This window comes from Cinclus cinclus, chromosome 1, assembly GCF_963662255.1.
Source record: "Cinclus cinclus chromosome 1, bCinCin1.1, whole genome shotgun sequence".
Classification (NCBI taxonomy): Eukaryota; Metazoa; Chordata; class Aves; order Passeriformes; family Cinclidae; genus Cinclus; species Cinclus cinclus.
The window spans coordinates 133,181,796-133,203,688 of NC_085046.1; the positions used below are offsets into that span (position 1 = coordinate 133,181,796).

At 37.3% G+C, this 21,893-nt stretch overlaps 1 protein-coding gene across 1 annotated transcript in view; it reads left to right on the forward strand.

Moving 5' to 3' along the window:
- ZFPM2 (zinc finger protein, FOG family member 2) overlaps positions 1–21,893 on the forward strand; it is a 253,351-nt gene that overhangs the window by 158,014 nt on the left and 73,444 nt on the right. The window lies entirely within an intron of this gene.

Genomic DNA, 21,893 nt, shown 5'->3' on the forward strand with positions numbered 1-21,893 from the left:
AGACATCTCCAAAAGCACCTATTGGGAAGTATTTTCTTTGACTAAAGCATTTTCTTAAATGGGATTTTTTCAGCTGTTAAACTGATACAAGGGAGATCTAAGAGTTGGTCTTCAAGCTGAAGATATTGAAGAAAATTCTTGAGTTCAGGACTGCTATTTTTTGTTAGTCTTGTACGGCTGTATCACGTCCCATGTGTCATCTCTGGGATGTTGATGTTACAGAGAAATCAATAGAAGCTGATTAGCAGAGGTTTTCTTTGAGCACTTTGGCATGACAGTGTGCCATTAATATCCAGAAGCATTCTTTGTTTTTGTTTAGTTTCTTTGCTTCTTTTCTTACTAGAGAAAAGATGAGCCAATTTGCTTTTTGAAGTTTTCAGACTCCTATCACTAATATTGTTAGTTAACTAGTTTACTACTACTACTATTATTATTAGTAGTAGTAGTAGTAGTATTAGTATTATTATTGTTGTTGTTGTTGTTGGATACTGGGGGAAAGAGAGATTCTGCACTTTTTAATAGTAAATCTGAATCTGTTTTGTCTTTTGGAAATGGCTCAACAGATTTTAGGTGTATGCTACAAATAAAACACCTGATTTAACAAACTGTATTGCTTTCATAGTAACAACTTGTCAGATCCTGGTAAAAGGTTGCCTCTGATTCATGCTTCAATGAATTAATTTGCTTTGGCCTCTCAGAATTAGCTAGTGGATGCACATGCCCAACTAAACACAACAAAAATATTTTACACCATTCTTCTTACTGTTATTTATTTTCATATGGCAGGTGTCATGAAAATGGGTTAATATTTGCTAAGTGAAAGAGTTTTGTAGAATAATACCATAAGTAAAGGGCACAAAAAGAAAAAAACTCTGAGAAAAAAAATAACAACTTGGGAAACAATCTTACTTTCCTATAATACTGTTAAAGAAGACTGTGAGTTTTAAACTCAGTATTCTTGTAGAGTTCCTATATTATTTTGCTTTATCCTGACATAAATATTTTTTCTGTGGAAAATAGACTCCTTTCATTGCACTAAACCAGTTAGGCTATGTGCTTAACAAATGGAATCACTGTTAATGTTTCACTATATTTAAAATATTTTCAGTATATAGCCTTTGTTTGGTACATTGTCTTTCTTTGTTGTTGTTTTTTTGCATCACAGTTAGTTACCTTCATTGGCATCTACTGGTACAAAACTGATCTAGAGGAGCAAAAGACCCATCCCATAATTTTCCTCATTCATTATTCTCATTTCTTTCCTGATTTTCTGACTCTGCAGAAATTCAGATGCCTAGAGGAAATGTCTAAAGAAGAATGAACCACATCTCTGAGTAGTCATTTCTTATCATGTGTAATGTACCATAAATTGTATGTACCCAACCGTAGTGAACTCTGCCCTCCAGAGACTGAAAAGAGTGTCACTAGTCAGGGTAACTAATCAGTAGGGACTTACAAGTCCCTTGATATCCTTTCATCATATCTCCTAAATATTGTCTTAGCAGTAGGGCTCTTTGGCAAATTAAAACACAAGAGAGAAAGCACATAGGACTTCATGTAGAGTTCAAGCAGTGAATAGGAACTGCCAGAAGTAACCAAATCCCAGCATTTTGATATGTGGCTTGCTTAATTACATTTGCATTTGTTCCCTTTTGAAAATGGCATGCATCATTCTGCCTTTTTTAGAGCTTATATAGCAGTCCATGTGTGATAATCTAGCATCTAACTACACATAGCTGGACTGCTAAATAAGTTTTGTAGAGTGATACATATCATGTGGCATCTTCAAAATCTTTTTGTGTTATCTAGCCAGAATATTTAGTATGAACTGAAGTAATAGCACACAAGAAAGAAAAACAATTATAAAGTATTATTCATGTCTGAGCAGCCCAAATGGTGAGTGTATGATTTACAGCATTTGTCACTGAAATGCAGGAGTATTTTTCTTGATTTAAGTGTTTTTTAAATGCTCTCTAAGATGTTCAGTATCCTGCTTTTAAAGCAGGAGGTAAGAAGCAAACATTTCAAGCCTTATTATTTAGGAAGGATTTTGATGCTCATCATGCCTGTTTATATCCATCACTGTAAAGTCAGGGGAATAAAGAATTATTTGGAAGGCTATTGGTGGGTTGCTGAAATATAACTGCTCAATCAGTGATACTTTTGATAACACATATATACTTGGAGTCAAAGGTGCTGACATGTAACATGGCTATATTTCATTAGGTTTCTGTAAAAAAAGTGGGAATTTTTCTGAATTTGATATGCCTATTTTTAAAAAAATATTATTTCTTTTTCAGCATAGATAACTATTGTTTTGGGAAATTTTAACATATTTTTTTTATTTATCCGATGGACAACCCACAGCTTAGAAAATTCCTTAGAATTTGAAATCTTTCCAGTTCTTACTTTACAGCAAATTTGTTTCTACCTGAGATCACACTATTTCTTAGTAGCAGAAACAAATTTGTGGTAAACTTGTTATCATCCTTTCATAAGGAGAAGAAACTAAAACTTCAAACACTAGCAGCTTTTTTTTTTTTTTTTTTTTTTTTTTTTTTGTATTTCAGTTGCATCACAGTGAGACATGGCTTTGAATTTGTACCTTAATTCACGCTTCCTCAGAAAGTAATAACATTTGGATTTGGGAGAAGGTTGTAACTCTTGGCTTGAAATAATTTTTTTCAGATTTTTACCCTTCCTTAATTCAAAGTTTGGTCCAATCTTGGGGCGTTATGTGCATCTGTTAGTTGGGGGAGACTGTGAAGACCTGTTTCTCTTGGACAACAGGAAATACAGAAAGGCAACCAAAGAGACTAAACATAAACACAGTGCAATTCTAAACTGTCAGGTTGTTCATAGGTCTCTCTAATACTTCTCAGGTTCTAGTCTGCTGGTGATATAGTTTCAATGTATACACTGAGGAAAGTGCCAACACCAGCTTTGACAGGGTTTTCTTTTTTTTTTTCCTTTTTTTTTTTTCCTTTTTTCCCCCCCTCCTCCTCTTTCTCTTTTAATCCCTGTGGGGCTCTGTGATTTTTCATAGCTGGACTAAAGTTGTGTCAACGGGAGACTTGCACCATAAAGACTGAAATGTTAAAGAAAGCTACAAGGAACAGCTTTGAGGCAAGGTTTCAAGCTTTGTCATCACGCTTGAAGAATTTTCTGTTTAATGTACTGTAATGCAGTATTCAATGGGGACAAGTTTAATTGAGTTTTACACAACCCAGTTGGGAGTAGCGCTGCAAGGTAGGTGATGTCTAGGTTTTTAATCTTCCACTCCAGAGAGGCTTGTTGACGAAGTGGTTCTTTCTCTTTGTAAGAAAAAAGGGAAGCATGAGAAATGATACATCCGTGGATAAAACCAATTGGCAACCCCCAAAGGAATGAGGGCGATAAGGCGAATCCAGCACTTGTAAGAAATAAAAGAATCCAACTGTTCATTTAAATGAGAAACAACACATGTGATTGAGGAGGCAGGGAGGCTGGGCACTGGAGTGGGGAGGAAGGGACTAATAAACAGAGTGGCTGGTGTTGGAGTTAGGCGTCCTGCAAAAACAAACCAGGGTTTGTTAGGCAGATTGCCAAAGAGATAGTTGATGACATGTATTTTTTAAAGTAAAAGGAGAGTCGAGCATTTCCTATGTTGGAGAAGGTGGCTGAAGTGGCAGGAGGGAGGAAGCTGCTGTTAGGCAAAGCCCTACTTAAAGAATCACTATTCCTTCCCTGAGGCCTAACAGCAGCTCTCTATCAAACAGCGTAAAAATAGCACTGGACCCTGTCAAAGAGAAAATAATACCTTCTGTGTAAGCCTCAGTGTATTAAACTGTAGTCCTGTTCAAGTTACTTCTCCTAGAACTTAAGCAGCCGAAAGGATAAAAGCATGCAGTCGATATACTGCCAAATCATCTCCCTGCTCTGGCTCTGCATCCCTGCTAAAGAAAAAAGTGTTTATCTCTCTCTAAAAGCACTGTCTGCCCTTCATGAAAAATTCTGCTCTTGCCAATCATGTATAATTATGTGTTAGAGCTTATTTTAATTTTCACCTACAAACCAATACTCTTCCACTTTTTTTTTCTCTTAAGATACTTGAGATATTTGAACTGGTATGTTACTGAAACTGCTTGTTTGCTTGTATTGTCCTTTAATGCTTGTATTGGTATTTTTGTTCAGAGAGGTTTTCCTCCTCTAGCCAGAGTAATTTGCTGGGGAAGACACTGTGCTGTGCTGTGCAGTGAGTGTTTTCAAGTTTCTTCTGCCATCTTACTCTCTCGTTTTACCCCATCTGAATCAAGAGGACTTAACAGAGTGACTTTTTTTTGGTAAAATGTACTGAATACCAAGGCTGTCCAATGAGCTTAAACAAGCAGTAGTTGTGGAGCGCTTTGCTGCCCAGTAAGGTGTTTGCACATCTTTTGGGAAGGTGGTGGGGAAGAAGGGCAGGCAGCCAGGCCAGCCTTGCACTCACCTCTCTGTGTGTCAGGGCTGCCTTCCTGTTCCCCAAGCCAGCTCCAGAACCAAGTTTAGCCTCGCACCTTTCTACAGACTCACCAGCAGCCCCTTCTTTGGCCTTTGGCTCCCACACCTACCCCAGGGGAGGGAAGGCAGCCGTGGCTCTAGTCCAGCCTGCTTTAAGGGGGAGAGCTGGGGGTGGGTTTCATAATGGTGCAGAAAGCCTCGGTAATGAGCCTTTGTGTGGGAGGGTTGAATTTCACACACAGAGCATATACGGTGAGAGAAATTGGAAATTGCATCAGAATATGCAGAATTTGCACTATGCTGCTTTCTGAGGTACCACCAGAATCCCTGTTAAATTTATAAATACAGTGCACATGCAAAGTGTAGAGCTGAGCAAATAATTCACAATGAATAATTTATCTGACAAATTTAGCCTTTTTTCTGCTCATGAAATATCCATGAACAGATCTGTGATTTGTAACTGCAACCTTTACAGTGCATTAGCATAGGGGTTTTTTTTAATTTAATTTGTGTAGTTTGCTGTAAAAAAGTAATTCCCTGTTATTATTCATACTTGCATTTTGAATAGTCCAAAAACAGACTTTGAAGTTCAGCTATGGACTAAGGGAAAGGACAAAGGAGACAGGTGTTTTTACCTTGCTGCTGCTGATGTTTGTCCAGAAACACTTTTTCTGTATGCTACATTTACAAGGACACCTCCCACCAATTCTTATTTTTCCAGCCTCTATATTTGGTGTAAAAAAAAAAAAAAAACAGATCTGCTTCTTCTTTAATAGAAGAGAATATGCTGAGAAATAACATCCAATAATACAAAAATTTCAGGTAAAAAATGAGGCTGGAGGCCTTGGAAGGATGAGGCTGCGCTCCTACACTTTGTTAAGAGCAATGCATATTTTGAAGGATTTACCATTTATCTCTGTTGTAAGACATGGACTATATCCCTGTTGTATCCTGAAAATGGCATCCTTTTGGATGGGCTGAAAAATGGCATCTGCATGGCCTGAAATAATAGGCAGAAATGAGACTCATATTTCATAAGGCCTTAGCAAACTTTGTAGCCCCATTTTCAAAACAAAATGATTATGGATAAAGAAACATAAACTTCAGTTTTCTGACATAAATGATTTGAAAATGTAGCATTTCCCTTCATCTTTCTATCCTAATACTTTCTTTACAGTCAAGCAAACTCCTCAGTGTTTCCTGTGGCTTAAACTGTGAGGAGTTTAACCATTTTCACTTAAGTTATCAATTGAATATTTTTGCAGCTCTGTTATAAATGGAGGTAGGAACTTTTACTGTTGCTAACCTTAGGATTACTGAATTCCTACCGTGATTTCAACATTTCTGAAATATGTTTACATACGCCAGATTTTTTTCTTTATGCATGTAAAACAAAGCCTGTGATATAACCTCAGCGGTAATGCTTAAGAAATGGGCAGAAATATAAGAAAATTCTGTTGAGAAACGTTAATTAAGTGGGCCTACTGTAGCCCAAATAATGTATTTGCTGTAGCCCAAATAATGTATTTGCTCTTCATTTGACATATTTAAGGATAATACATGGTTTGTGAGGTTCTCACAGATTTAATATATAGCTCTGCTCAGAAGAACAGCTTTAACAATACTTATCTGGTCAATAATCTCTATAATATGCTTATTCTCTGCATGCAGAATTAAATCTGTAAGCTTTGCTGGGGAAGAAGGTTTGCTCCCTCTTTTCACTCAGAAAGAGTCAGTTGGATTTTATCCATATGCTTTCTTCTCAGAACAATTTAATAAATTCTACGTGGTTCCATATCAGTAGAAACCTTCTGAGGGCATTGAATAAGTTTGAGAGCTGCCATTAAAAAAAGACCAAATTTGGTCCTCAGAAACACCATGCTCAGTGATGAATGATACAGAAAGAACCCAGCTGGACTTTCAAGTCCAGGATGAGTTTACACAACTGCTAGGTCTTATAAATGGATCCACTGCACATAGAAAGAAGAGGTGTCGTGAAAAGTCCAGCATCTTCTTAGGTATTAATAATAGGCCATGACCACACATGATAAAAATGAGTAGTTCACTAACTAGTTTTTTGGTATTACATAATAACAAAAGATGTCTTTAGGGAGATTTCAAGGCAAATCCCATAGCAGTCAGCTGAAAGAAGGAATTTTAGCATTTCTCCATCTTGCAGACATAAGACAGTTTCAGATATAAGAAAAATAGGCATAGGATACTCTCCTTGCCTTCTTTACAAAGCTGTTTCAAAGAAAACAAAACCCCAAAAGCTCTCAGTGAATGAAGTATTCATACAACCCCCTTAAATGTTGGTGTAGGTAGATTAGTATATAATAAAAGTCAATACTGTATCAGGTTGTCTGGAATAATTCCAGATATCAAGATCCATCCATTCTAGCATCTATCCAAATTTGTTGAAATCAGTGCTCAACCTGAATGGACATCTCTGAGCAGATCTAGCCAAAGCCTGGTGAAGGGACATCTAATTTGGCATCATGGAACTGGGATTTAGCTCATAGGGCAGACTATGTCAGGTCTCTGGATGTGATTCTCACGTCAAGCTTTCTCAGCCTCCCATTTGTACATGTCATAGTTTTACAGCTGAGACTGGCATAAGATCAGTGAACAAAGTATTTTTTCCAAGAGCCTTCATACTGGACATCTGTGTTCTTCTCACACAAGTATAAGTTCTTGTTTGTCTTCTAAGGAAAATGAAGTAAAGCAGAGCATCACAGCACATCCTGATGCAGAAAACAAGCACTCTATAGACGACCTGTATCTTTCCTTCAGTTGCATTCAGGAAAGAATTTTGGTGAAGTACATATCTCCAGGCTTCATGCAGATGTATAGACCAACAGTTTACATAGCTCTCAATCCCAAAGTTGGTTTTTTTTGGTTTTTTTAAGTGATAACGCGTTGAGAAATTTTTCTTTCTTTCACATGCACATGCTTTGTACCCAGGGATGACAGACGCAGCCACACCTGAAAACATCTGGTTGGTCACTCCTTGATGTGCTTGTTCTAAAAGGAGGCTGTCAGTACCATCCTGGTGGAAAGGAAAATACTCTTTCTGCATATCATGCTGTGGGAAGGAGATTTTGGGGTTTATGATTTGCTGGAGATGGACCAATTAGAGAAGCAAAAAAATGCAGAGAGGACTAAACAGAAAAGTCACAGATGATCCTAGGGAGAAAAATAAGTTCTGCTTAAACCTTGTGCTAGTGGGATGATCGTGAAATTTAGTAATGGGAGCTATTTCAACTTATTTCAAGCCAGTGTTTCAATGGCAAATCACTGCATTTAAATTGATAACTCTTGAGAGCAGTACAAATTAGAGCTAAATACCTGTGCAGCTGCAAGAATTTTGTTTGAATGTTTTGTCTGTCTTAAAGGTACAATAAAATATTATATTAAGATAACGTAATTAGTAGGAATCTGCAGAGCTTAAATGCAGTCAGTTTTATAAAAGTGTTGAAGCTGTTGCAAAAAAATGAAATCACCTAGAAGCATAGACTGAGGAGATGAAAACGTGCAGGGAAAGAATTAGAAAGTGAGAATTCATCTTTCTTTCATAAATGATAACATCAGCACACCTATTATTAATAACATAATATATAATTATGAATATCTATAAATTTCCTATAAATATATAAGTATTTGTTCTATCTTACATTGTAATTAATTTCTGATATTGTCTTGATGCAGCTAGAAACAAATTCCAAGAATAAACTCTCCAGATTTATACTTGTAAATATTAACTCTGAAGTCTAGTAATAAGCTCATCTATGGACATTATTTATTATTTTACTTGGAATCAAGTGAAGATCAAAAATTAAGCATAGTGATGTACTATGAGCAGAACAAACTTTACAGGAAATTTTATTTTGTCATTAAAGACTTTAGGGCAATTTGGAATTGCATTCTGGAAAATATTTTTTTTTTTCTCCATACAGTTTCTGAGTTTTACATTGAAATTGCAAAATGTGTTCATTTTCAGATATTTTACTGCATTCCTACAAATGGTGCCTTGAGCTTTCCCACTGCATATTTAGGTTTTGCCAAAAACTCTGGTTTACATCTGCTTTTGCCAAATTAAGACCTTCATTTCCATTTCACCAGAATTTAGGAAAAGGAGTTCAAATGTGAAATCATTGAACAGTGATTTAGCCTTCTAAGTGATGGCTTAGTATTTTCAGAAAAGACTAAATTAATTCAGTTAAGTTTGAATTATTTTAAACATTTTAATTTTTTTAATGTAGAATGATGTAAAGTTTTCTGATGACATGGAGAGCTCTACATTGCTGTGGTGCAGCCCAATTCAGCTAGGAAAATGTGTTGCAGTTGCTAAAGAATGGCAAGAAGTGAATGATTCCCAGGAAATGAACAATAGAAAATATGGACACGTTAATCAGTCTTTTTTCCTTCCTTTTGCAAAAGGAAAAAAAAAGGGAAAGCAAGCATGCAAGGAAGGATCATACGCTCTCTGATACTAAAAATCTATGGGAATTTGATGAGATAAAAGAAATGTTAAATGAACATTCTTCCTCTAGACAGACATGTCTAGAAAGGCAATTTTAGTACTACAGCAGTGTAGCATTTTGTTTTTTCTGCAATAAAGCCATCAGATCAATAAAAAATTATGTAGCAGATTATTATTACACTGTGCTCACTATAGCTCTAATCGTAAATAATACAGCAGTTATCCTGGTTATATTAATTATAATTAGAATGCAGATAATGCAGACGGTCTTTTATTACTAGAGCCAAATCAATTTTCCAGTGTTATTCAATGCAAGGTCACACAAAGTTGTTGAAGCTCTTAGACTTCTTATGAAATGACCTGCATATGTAAGAGAGGGTTTGGCTCAGCTGTGTAAGACACATTGACTGGGAAGTGCATTGAAATAATTACAGCCATGAACTCTTGCCTGTAATGGCAGAATTTCATTTTATAAAGTAAGCATAGCTGTAATCCAGGCTCCTTTATGGTGGGAAGCCTCATAAATCTTTCAGAGAAGACCAAGTCTTTCTCTTATTTGTAAAGCAGAAATCAAAATGAATTCATTTCAGTTATTCTTTCCATCTGTATTGTTGTGTTAAACATAATGAATGTGTTCATGTTGTGTATCAATGCAGAAAAAAAATTTGAATAAGAAAATATTTAATGGAAACATTTCATTATTTTAACATAGTCTGTTTTAAAGTTCACTCGTTTGGGCTCTGGCTCTCCTGGATTGCTTAAAGCTTTTATCATCTTTTAGGATTGCATTGGCTTAATGTATTTGTCTTCTATCTCTCATGGCTTCAGTTTAACTCAGAATCACAGAGGAACTGATATGCTTAAAATGTGCCTGTCTATCCTGTAACTGATGAGTAGATTAGTAGGACACTGCCAGATAATCATCTCTGAGATGCATTGGATTCATATGTGTAAATGGCACATGGCAGAGAGGGGGAAAGATCGAGGAAAGTGTCTTTCAGTTGTGTGCTTTTCTGCTTTCTTTAAGCATGAGTGCAGATGGCCATTAGATATGCTCTACGGTGGATTCTTGCAGTTTGGAATTTACTTTTCCTCTTTTTGATCTATGTGGTATGTATCGAAGTGCTTCCACAGAAACAAAGCAGCCAACAGTAAACAGAGCGGAGGCTGCGAGTACGAGCTAGTTAGTGAGAGGCATAGTGCTAGGAACAATGTGAAGAATAAAGGGCTGGTTGCCATTGCCTGCTCACTTACTTTGTTTTGCTTTGCTTTGTTACTCAGTAGAACATATGCTAGAGAAAAAAAAACATACAAAACAAACAAACAAAAAAAAATGAATAGCCCTCCACTGAAAAAAAAAAAAAGTGCATTTATTTGAAGAATTAGCAATACTTAAATCCTTAATATTTCTCTCCAAACTGTGCTCTCCAATTTACTTTTAAATCAGCAGGAGTTTGGCATGTGTATGGGAGCGTAGCTGTCCAGGCAATCTCCTACATGCCTACATGTGTTCAGCCTTACATCTGGCCTCTAAGTCATACCTTCAATCAGCAGTGTGATGGCATTTAAAAGAGGGTCTCTGATCACTTTTTGCTTTTTTAGCTTGTCATAAATCCTATTATCAGCAGTACCTGAGCTTGAGGAATTCAGTCATTTGAATCAAAATGCTTCCTTCTGACAATAACCAAGGAAGGAGACAAAGCCATTTGGCAAGCAAATGAATCTTAAGTACACACACTGGAAATGTTTATACTTTGTTCTAGATAAATGTAGGCTGCATTTTGATAGTATATCAGTATTCAGCGTATAGAATGTGAATGGGATTTATGTGTGAGAGGAAATGTGAGAGAAATAGAGGAAGGGGTGTTAAGGAAAACTTGGTATAAATGGACTTTGAGACTTTACTCAAATACTGGAGATATGCACTTTCAAATCAAATTATTCCAAATGTAAAAAAAATGTAAATAAATTCTCCTTGGAGATACTTTTGTGACATGTATGATGTTATACTTGTGATACTTCTCATGCATCCTCCAGTTTTGTGTGACTTGATGTAATCTTACCTAGAGATAATTTGATCTCTCTGAGCCCAACTTGCCTCTTTATTTTGATGGCAGGAATTTAATCAGGATTTTCCATAAGCCTCCTGTTCTCTGCAAACACATTGCTGGGTTTGGTCAGTTGGTTTGGTGTTTTAATTATAATAACGTAGTAGCACTTACACGTCCAGGGCATCCATCACACCCTATGTCTGAGGTGCAAAAGAGAACAAGGAAATATTGGGGCAAAACTGATTTTAGTTTATCAGTTTTACTTCACTGAAGTAAATGCTCCATTTAAGCTCTTAAAAGAGACCAGCATCCTTTTCTTCCTTTTCACCTAAATTGTTTGGTTTTATACAAAGGAAGAAAACTCACACTTTTGAAAAGTTAAAACCAAGTACTACAAAGGTACACTATATGATCTCTTAGTGTACAACTCTTTATTTTCTTTGCCTAAAAATTCTGAGGCTCATGGTATGTATTCTTGTGAGGGCTTTTTTTAAGGCACTCTATCTCAGAGGTAGCATGTGTATCAGGGGAGGCAGGGATTGCTATGGTAAGTACCCCTGCTTCAAATAATAGGATTTGGGAATTATTTTCAGTCCAAAACATAAGGGAAAAAAAATGTCTAAAAGTGACCTTGTCGTCTGAATTAACTTCCATGAGATTCCACTTTAAAATGATATGCCCAGTATTATCATTTTACTGCCAAAAACTGGGAACACTTCCAAATTTTGACTTAGAAATTATTGTACTTCCAACTGAAAAAAAAAAAAGAAGCTTTTTGAAGTACTTCTTTTTGTTGAATACTGTAATAGATGGCTCTGTAAAATCCTGAGTAAATGGCCAAGACCGCAAGTTCGAGCTGCCCCCAAGGCAGTCTTATCTTACACACAGGCTTTTAGAAGATTTTTGTTTTGTTCTTGAATGTGTGTAGTTTATGTGTTTCATCAGAAGATGCCTGGTTTTTTGCCTGACTCTACACCCCCATGTCAATACCACTCAGGTTCACAAGGGGAGTTAGCCGCGGGATTTGTGCTGTGCTGAAGAAGAAAGATTATCTTTCCTGTAGGGCGGGGGGAAGCGCATTGTGCTCATCTCTAAAGTAAAGACTGCGGGAAAAAAATGAAGAGGGCATAACTTTTTAATATACAATAGCATTCCTAAGTTAATATAGCATGCTGGAATGTAGTGGAACATTTTATTATTCGGCAATCGTTTTTCTTTACATCTTGTAAATAAAATGTTCCTTGTCTTAACGGGCGTTCAGCAACAGCAGGGTAGGTTTCTAATCAGCCACACAAACCACTGCTCTAAGTGCGCTTGATAGTGTCTCCAGCAAATAGCTTTAGAAAATATCCTTCGTAGTGTACGTACCCTCATGTGAGGATTACCTGCAATGACACGATACATCCTCATACATTCCGGCAGCCTCGTGTGCCTCTGATCTATCCTGGCTTTCACTGCCACTGTTTCTGAAATGGCCTTTCTGCCTCCTGATCGCAACATGAAGCAAAAAAATACCATCTGGACACTGCATGCTAAAAAGTCAAAGATCTGTACACTGTATTATGCCCAAAAGGACATTTTCTTGTCAGTTAAGCTGCCATGTACTTTAGTCTGTCACTGATAACTAACAAAATTACAGTATGGTAATTTTAATTGGAAGCTATCCATTTTTATCCCCTAGGTTTTTCTGTTATTCCCCGTGGCAGTCTTCTCCTGCAGCAGGCTCCCTGGCTGTGGTGCAGGCGTGGGCAGAGCCTGGTGGTCTGAGCCCAGAGGCCACGGCGGTGTCCAGCTGCCAGGGTGCTACTCTGCCAGAGCCACCCATCCAAGCTCAGCCCTGCGTGTCCTTTTCCTAATTCCTTAATTCTGCTGCTTTTTTACTTTTACCTGGAGTCCCACAAAGCCATTTGACAATTAAGATTATAGAGGGAAAGAGCCAGTCGTCGTCGTTCCCCCCCCCCCACACCCCCGACTGCTGGATGTTGGGAAGATACTGATATGGGCCAGGGAGGGGGCACACTGGGGTTAGATGGAGAAGGTGAACATTTCCCTGTTGGAGAGCTGTAAGTAAGGGTATTTAGGACATCAGTGTTGTCATTACTGGGGAGGCAGAAAGGGAGTAAGAGCCTCTCACCAGAAATAAGAACAGCATCCATGACTGCAGGAGGGGTAGCTTGCTTTTAGAGGGCAAAAACCAGGGTAAGGACAGGAAAGTGGAAAGTAAAAAAGATGAAAAAGGAATCAAACTCATGGGATATGAAAGACTATTTTCTTTTTAATGTATACATAAAGATTGATGTTGTTTTGCTTATATTTATTTGTCTGTTTGTTATCTGAGTGGTGCATGGTGCAGGGAATTTTACTGTTTTTTCCTTTTATCTGGATGACTCAGAAAAGTAAAAAATGCAGCCGGTAATATTGGCTTATGGCCTGGCAGAGTAGAAGGGGGTGGAAGCCAAACTCCCAGTCACCTGAATCTCCTTGCAGAGGCGAATCAGGTATACATTTCAAATGTAGAAATAAATTCAGCATATGAATGAACCAATATAGAATAAGTCTGCATATGGACTTAGATATACTAATAGTAATTGAGCATCTCTTTTAAGAGAATTTGGGTCTCTACAGAATTAGTACCAGATTAAAATTTTTCAAGTTACAGTTTTGTGGCCAGTACAATTTTGTGTAAAATAAAGTGCTGTTGTCCATTTTTACAGCATCTTGAACTGTTATAGTCTTAACACCAAGTTAGTTGGTACAATACCATCTGGATTTTTATAAAGTTTTTAATGACAAGATAAATGCATACATTCTAAATTTAAGGGATTGACAGTTCTTATCATCTTAAAAAATATCTATAAATATACCAAAACCAGAAAATGTGAAAACATGCATCATTATCACTTTAGTATAAAAATTAGACTGGAATTGTGACAGCAAGAGCAGCATGGGAAAAACAGAATGGAATGGAATGGAATGGAATGGAATGGAATGGAATGGAATGGAATGGAATGGAATGGAAGGGAATGGAAGGGAATGGAAGTGCCCCATACACTGGACAGTAAAGTTATCCTTCTGAATTTGCAGTGGGTTATGTCAGAGGTCTTTTTCCTCGGCAAAAGTTAAACAAAATGCTTTGTCTAAGCATCAGAAAAATGCAAAAATTTAAAAGTACAAAATAAGCAAGGTAAAAATTAATCTGCTCAATGTGTAGCTAGATTTATGAGAATAAGTTATTTGTAGTAGTAGTAGTTTTATTTTGTATTTTTATAATTTAGCTAGGTTCAGTTATCTTTGTTGGTCCAATATGAAGAACCACTAAATAAGGCATTGAATCCTGTTCTTTAATAGGAGAATGCTAATGGTGGCTCCAGTTCAGTATTCTCTCTGGATTATGGTGTGTGAACTTTATAAAAATTCATCTGTAGGAGGTTTCAAAGACAGCAGGAAGTACCGAATGAGAAAGATCCAGACAATGCATCAGCTGAGAAAAATCCATGCAGAGAAGTGGAAATTATGCAATATTCTTCTGCTGAAGGACCACAGCTGTATTTCTCTGCAGAGAAAGGATTTTAAGCTGTAACGCTGATCCTCAGTATCCCACATGGATCTCTGGCAGGGTGGCTTTCATACAGTTGTGCTGGCAGTACTTCCTTTCTTAACTGCTTCCTGAAGAAGGCTTGCTGAGGAGAAAGAGGTGCTGAAAAGGTTAATGGGAAGGACTGATAAATCTGCAGAGACTGCCCCTATCATTGGAATCTCTTACACATATCAAAATTATAGCCTACACCTAAGGAAAAAAAAGGGGGGTTGGGGGGTTTTATGTAGTCTTTATGACAGCAAATCAGTTCTCAGTCCCATCTGGAGAACTGCTGGGTTTTCTGTGAGGTGGGTGCTGAAGTGCCTGGGTGGCTGGGCAGGAGCAGGGTGCCTCCATGCCCTGGTGCCGCGCCAGCCAGAGCATCTGCTGCTCAAGTGCAGGAGAGGTGGCACAGCCATTCCCAACTTCCCTTCCACCAGACAAAGAAAGATTTGGATTGTAAAAGATCAAATCCTAACATTTGGGCCAAATCTTGCAAAAAATGCATCTGAACAGCAGCTCTGTGCAGCCACAACCACTCCCTCCCCCCCCCCCCCCCCCCCCCATGCAGCTCCCATGTTGCCTGGCTAAGCCTGGAGCACGGTCCATTGTCAAGTATCTCCAGCCTGGATCACTATAGGCACTCTTCCAGTGCCTGTCTCCAAGATCCTCTGTCCCAGTAGAAGGAGACTTTTTATCACGGTGATATTTTTCTGAGAAACTTACAAAAGACGTGTTTAATTTTTTTTCTAACAATGCCTTGCTATCTATGTTTATTTTAGCCTAGTCACAGTCCTGTTACAACTTTTTTATCAGACCTTGAAAACTAAGTAGAAAAGTAGATTGCTGCCTTTTCCTTCCACTTTTGGAAAGCTGGAATCCAATCTAACTCAAAACATAAAATATACTTTTGTTACCACAAGATTGCAGCAGAGGTTAGTAGCAATGTGCATTTTATAGTATATTTTCTCTGAAGGGAGAATTCATACCACAGCTATTCAAACTATATAGTGTCTGAATTCGGGACAAAAATGAATTTATTTTCCTTTTTTCCTTCTCTCAGAGATGAACGCTAAAGTTCAAATTCAGGTAAAATTTTCTCTGTGTCTGGATCTAGCATTTTGGGCTGATTCTTTTACAGCTCAAGGGATAGCCCTCACCATAATTGAAAAGTCCATGTTTCATCACGTGTGGGCAGTATAAATGAGCACATACTTTCCTGGGAGGTGGGTGTCTTTGTGAGAGTAGTAATAGTACTTAAAATACTAGAGTAAATTTATATCTTCTATTAATTAGCCTAGCTAACTTGGATTTAGTGACTTGTAGGTTGGGTCACAAAAACATGTAACCATTGTTTAGATTTTTTTTTTTTTTGTATGTTTCTTAACCACTGTAATGGAAGCCTGTGTAAGAGTTCTGTATTTGTACAGTGATTTCACCTTAAAGCAGGACTAAATGCTCAATATTTTGTCACCTCATCCCCAGATTAAATATAGCTATTGCTTATAGGCTGATTGTATTTTTCAATGTATTTTTTTCATACAATTTTGTTTAGATTTTCAGGGAAAATATTTAAAATTTAAATGTTTTCAAAATCTTGTATCTTTTTTCATAACTGTTTCTTCTTCTGCTTTAACAGTCATGTGTTGCGATACAAAAAAAAAACAGAGGAGCAAAATATACGCGGAGAACATGCTTAAGAAATCAGAAATTATTAAGTAAATACATTGGTCTCAGCACACAGCAACAAACAAGTTTATGGATGTATGAGAAGGTGAAGGGAGAATTGGATTTGAAGGAAGAAAAGCTCTATGGGTGCTGTTGGAAAGTGTATCAGAATTCTGAAGGGTACTGCAGAGAGCACAGATAATGCTTTGAAAATATAGGAAGTGTGGGTTGGAGACTTGGCTCATGTAGCAGGGGAAGATGAAGCAGACCTCAGGGTACTGAGTGAAAGGGGAAGAAAATATTCTGTCCAAGTGAGGTCAAGTACTATGTTTCATCCAAAAGAAGAGGGAAGGCAGCAGAGAGTGGGAAAGACATGTCTGTCTCACATGGCCAAGCCAATGGAAAGGAAATATCTTGGTAACAGCATTCTGACTAGATACCAGTATTGTAAGAGTTCTGCAATTAACAGCGGGATCTTTGCTCCGTGGATGGATTGGAAAGGCTGTGCTTTTGAAAGGTAAAATGAGAAGGGTAGGTGTAGTCTTAAGTAAAATATGAAGGGACATTAAGAACTGTTTTGAGCTGGATGTCAGAGAATTAAGGCAAGCTGAGCCTTGGTATGGAGCAGAGTGGTGAAATTGTTGTTTTAATTAGTCTCAGATTTCCATAACCTAATATATTCTTATCCAAGTGAGAAGACAAAAAAGAGGTATGGAGTTTATCTGACATTCTGCTGTAGAGACAGAAAGAGAATCTGAGAATAAGTAAACTGAGGGAGAGATGAAAAATAGTTGGAGTCTTTTCAGAAAGGGAAAATTCATTCCAGAAGTAGCTACAGAAGGGAGAGGGTATAGGAGAATTTGGAACTTGCAAACCCAAGTTGGACATGAGATAGACCAGGGCCATGTTAGAAAACAGTAAGATTGGCTTGATTTTTTTCTCTGAGGCAAAGTACTTGTTCCTAAAACACTTCTCATTTTGCAGCACTGATCCTTTCTTCAACTGCAAACAAAACAAAGCCCTTAAACATATAGTTTAAAATTCTATCCATATTGTGTTCTATCTATATTAACTTACATATGTGTCACTTAAGATTGTTAAAAACCTCAGACTGGGAACATAAGTCTTATTACTAAATAAATAGTTGCTGTGTGTAATTAGTTATCTCTGTTCTTTTAAATGTTCATTAGACATACAGATAGAACGAAGATGTTACCTCAGTCTATTGTTAATAGAATTAAGCTTTCTTTTACTCTTGGAGGGTATTTTTTGCTTCTTTTATATATCCAGATTCCTTCCACTGTACTGCTGCAGGAAATTACTTTTTTCTGCTGGGAGAAGAAAATTTATTTTTTTACCCTTGAAACCTCAAGTAAACAACAAACCTAGAAATTCTGGGCTGGAAAACATAGGCATGGAATATGAAACAGGAATGGAAAAATTAAAAGATTGCAAAAATCTCTGTTTCTTTCAGCACTTTCTTTCAAAGGTAGTTCTGGTGTCCTCTTACCAAAGGAGAAGAAACAACTGAGAATATTAAGAGTAAAAGGGAAAGTGGTACAAGTGATAATAAATTACTCAAAGTCATCATAGTCACAAATGATTTCACAGAGCAGCAATAATAAAAAAAAAGAATTATGAAATAGGAATTCTAATGCGGGCAGTTATATTTTTGGAAGTGTAATGTCAAACAAATAGTTCTTTAGCTAGAGGAATGAATGGATCCAGTTTTACTGCATCACATGAGCATTCTGACTTTCAAAAAACCTCAATGTCTGTACTTGAAATCAGCTTAAGACAAGGAAATTGAAGCTCTGGAACAGGTTATATAGTCTAGATCATTAGATGTCTTTAAGGAGAGAAAAACTAGGTGAATTAGCTTCTAGATGAACTAGAGTACTGTTGATTCTGTCTTGAGACAAGGAGATAGAGCAGATGATTTCATCTGCGAATATACACTTCCAGAATTTGAGGGAGCAGAAGAGATAGCATTTAGAAGATAATGTCACATACTAAACTGATCAAACAAACACTACTGTATGCACCTCTCAGGATTTATATCAGTTCTAGTATCAGAGATGACAGGATACCTTTTAAAAAAAATCACTCAAATGCTCTGGCAAAATAGAACGTGTTAGAAAAGTGACCCACTTGCACCAAATGTAAGGCATTAAAGTTCTTTCAGAACAAGATGTAGGAAATCAAAATGGAAATGTTCTTGATATAAAGGCAATAGTAAGAGAAGTATATGGATAGATAAAGCAGAGTTTAAAGTTGAATCATCCCCATTTCTGATTTAATGTAAATTCCTTCTTTTATTCTCTTGTACTCTTCCTTGAAACAGCCTAGTAAGTCTAATGGTAGATCTTCTATATCCAGTATATCTGTCATTTTTTCTTCAAATATAAACTGGGTTTTTTTTGTTGTTCATCTCCAAAATAAGATATTGCAGATCAGGAACAGTGTTCTTTATTTATTATTAATTTCTTTTCGCTACCAGAATATGCATCTCACAAGACTGCTAAGTTTAGGGTAAAAGACAAAGGTGCCCAAGTTAACCTTGCTTTCCCTTTGGTCAACAGCTTGTTTTCACAGAAATTACCAAATTAAAAAATATGTTAAATTCAGAAGAATGCTGGCTTTTATACACAAAGCAATGTGCTGTGTGCAGATCAAGTGAAAGGAGCTTCCACACAGGTTCTCGAGCACTGAGCTGGTGGTCCTCCAAAATGTGCCCAACACAAGTGATCTGGGAGCCGACGTAGAGTAATTGCTTTAGGCTACACCAAGAGTCAGCAGCAGCTCTTCACCCTGGCTGTTCGAATACACGGCACTTCTGTGAAGATAATGAGAAATTAGAAGTTGGAAATTTTCATTTTTAAAAAACATAAAAAGAGCTATCTTGGTGCATTCCAGTCTACCTGTTTCTGCCTTTACCTTCCCTCCTTGAGAAACTTTTCTTTAGTTTTGGTTATGAATGAGAAAAGAAGATTGTACTGAACTGTGAATTGCCTTTTTCTCTCTTTTTAGTTAAAACACACCATGGAGAGATGCAAGTACAATTATTAGTGCTGGAGATCATGAATATCTTTTGAAATGAAGGGCATTTGCCAGAAATCTGTCAAACTACAAACAAACAAGGTCTTGCTCAAGAAACCATCTATTAAATGTAGTGACCCACTAACCTGATTTTTCCAGAAAGACTTGTTGGGCCGTTACGGCAAGACAGTCCAAGAGATTTGTAAAACTTTTCATTTCTTTAGGGTTCAGATAGTAAGATTTCAGATGCAGAAGCAAAATCATGTCAATTTAAGCAGGAAGTACTGTTGCCAAATGAACTGTGTATACTTTGTGAATGTTCAGCTCTTCTGATTCATGACTTCATTCAGGAGCTGCTTAAGATGTGCTTTTACTCTGGTGTTTTGGTTTTTTTTGTCTGGGTTCTCCAGTACTTTGTATGTCTATTGGGAAAGAAAAGCTCTTTCTTCATTTTCTAAAAGTGAGATTATACACAGATTACCGGACGTTTGCTCTTGGTACTTGAGAACTATAAGCCTCATATTGCAGTAGTTGTTACCTTACAAATGTTCATAATAATAATCATTATCAATCTGCTTTCTGTGGCAATAAAATCTCTAAATTGAGCAGCAAGTAATGCTAAACTCAGAAATGGTAAAGGCTTTCCTTCCAATTTGAAAGAAGATGAGAGAGAACAAATTAATCATAGAATCATGGGGGCTGGAAACATATTAAAAAATCTAGTCAGTCTCTTTGCCTTTCGTTTGCCTTTTATTGTACATCCTGCAGTATTCTGACAGTCTGGTTTTACAAAAGCTGTAGTCTTAAAAGTGATAGGTTACCATTACTTTCTCTTAAGAGTGTATGAGAATCTCACTGATAAAGAGGATTTCAGAAGTTTGGGGAATTAATGCTGCTGCAGCAGTGAGGAACTAATGGTTCCAAATATATATAGAAATGCAAAGGGAATTTTTTTTCCCAGTGATTTTTTGTGCTGAGTCGCCATCTGAGACGTCTGTGCATATGTCAGTTTATCTGTGTCTGTTTTAGAGCTGGAATATGTTCTCACTCCCTTAATAATCACCTCCTCACTTTCTGTACAATTTTAAAATTACATCTGACCAGAGGATTAAGAATGTCTTTATGGTAACGTAGTCTTGAAATTCATTTGACTGTGCATTGTTCTCTAAAGTGCCATATTTAGTTTTTAACAAGCTTGGGAATATTGTTTATTTTGCCGTATGATGTGTTAGTTGCTTAGCTAATTCTGCATTTAAAGACGTGTGTACTCTGGGCTCTCACTTGGGGGGAGGAAAGTGTCCTCCTTATGTGAGAAAGCTGCCAGAGCAGCTGAGATATCACTTAACACTGGAGGCTCTCCAGGGCTTGCATGTGCTGCACATGCTTGCAATATATTTTGGTATTAGTATGACCAACGTTAATACACAGCACTAATGCTGAGAACAAAGTGAGTGCTAAAGCTCAGATTCAGATGCTCCAAATGGCAGCATCTTTACTGCTCTACACTAAGAGGGAATGAACAAATAGTTCTGCAGTGGGCAAAGAAGACTGGTGTAGCGCCCTAACCCCAGAGGCAAATTTATTTCCACCCATCTGCTGTCTCAAATGCCAAGTCCTAGAAATGCCGCTGTTTCCAAAGTAGCAGACATTAACCATGTGTGTGAATCTTAGGCATTAGTAAAAATTATTCCCCACACATTGCCTTTGTTTGGCTTTCATGAATTGTCAGAGCAAAGAAAAAGGCCAAGGCTCATTGTGGGCTCTGTTATCCTGGCACTAACAGGTTTGTAATTTCTGTGGTGGAATATAATGAATAGCTATTGGTAAGATAGTAAATTCATTTCATTCATTTGTTACAAATAATAAAGGCATTTGTTAGGCTGTAAAGTAAGATCTGGGGCTGAATTCTGGTCTAGTTTGCTATGGGACTTGCAGACCCCATATCATGGTACCCAGCTGAAAGGGGATTGTAAAGAACTTGTATATTAAGGAATAAAATATATGTTCGGAGTCTGCAGACTCCTGGAGCTCAGGATGTACTAGGAAAACATACCTGGCTGGTGCTGCATAGATTTTCCCCCAAAGGACCTTGGTTACTATTAGTGCCTCTCGCTCCTCCTCTTCCTGCCCACCAGCACGGAGAAAACTCTCCAGCTGCTGCTTCTCCTACCACTAAATGGCAGAAGAAATTACATATTATTAAGTGGAGAAAAAGGTCCTGCTTAGAAATACAAGTGTCAGGGAACATCAGTGCTGCCCTTTCCTTACCAAAATTAACCAATTCCCCCTCTGCTGTGAGCTGCTTTCAGACATTTGTGTTTCTTTTTGTCTAGGCAGGCTGCGTATTCAGCAGAGTGACTCAGAGCACAGAATCTCTTTGAACTGTGTTTCTGCTCTGGGAAAGTCTTTTTTGGTTTTTGTTTCTTTAATATTTTTTTAAGTGATAAGGAAATATGTGCTACTTGCAAGTTGCTCCTTTTGGCAAACATGGGATATCCCTTTTTAGTAGGGATTCTGTTCTATATGTGATCATTCCTTTTTTTGCCAAACTTCCTTAGATGTGCACCAAATTGCAGAAAGATGAATACCAACTTTG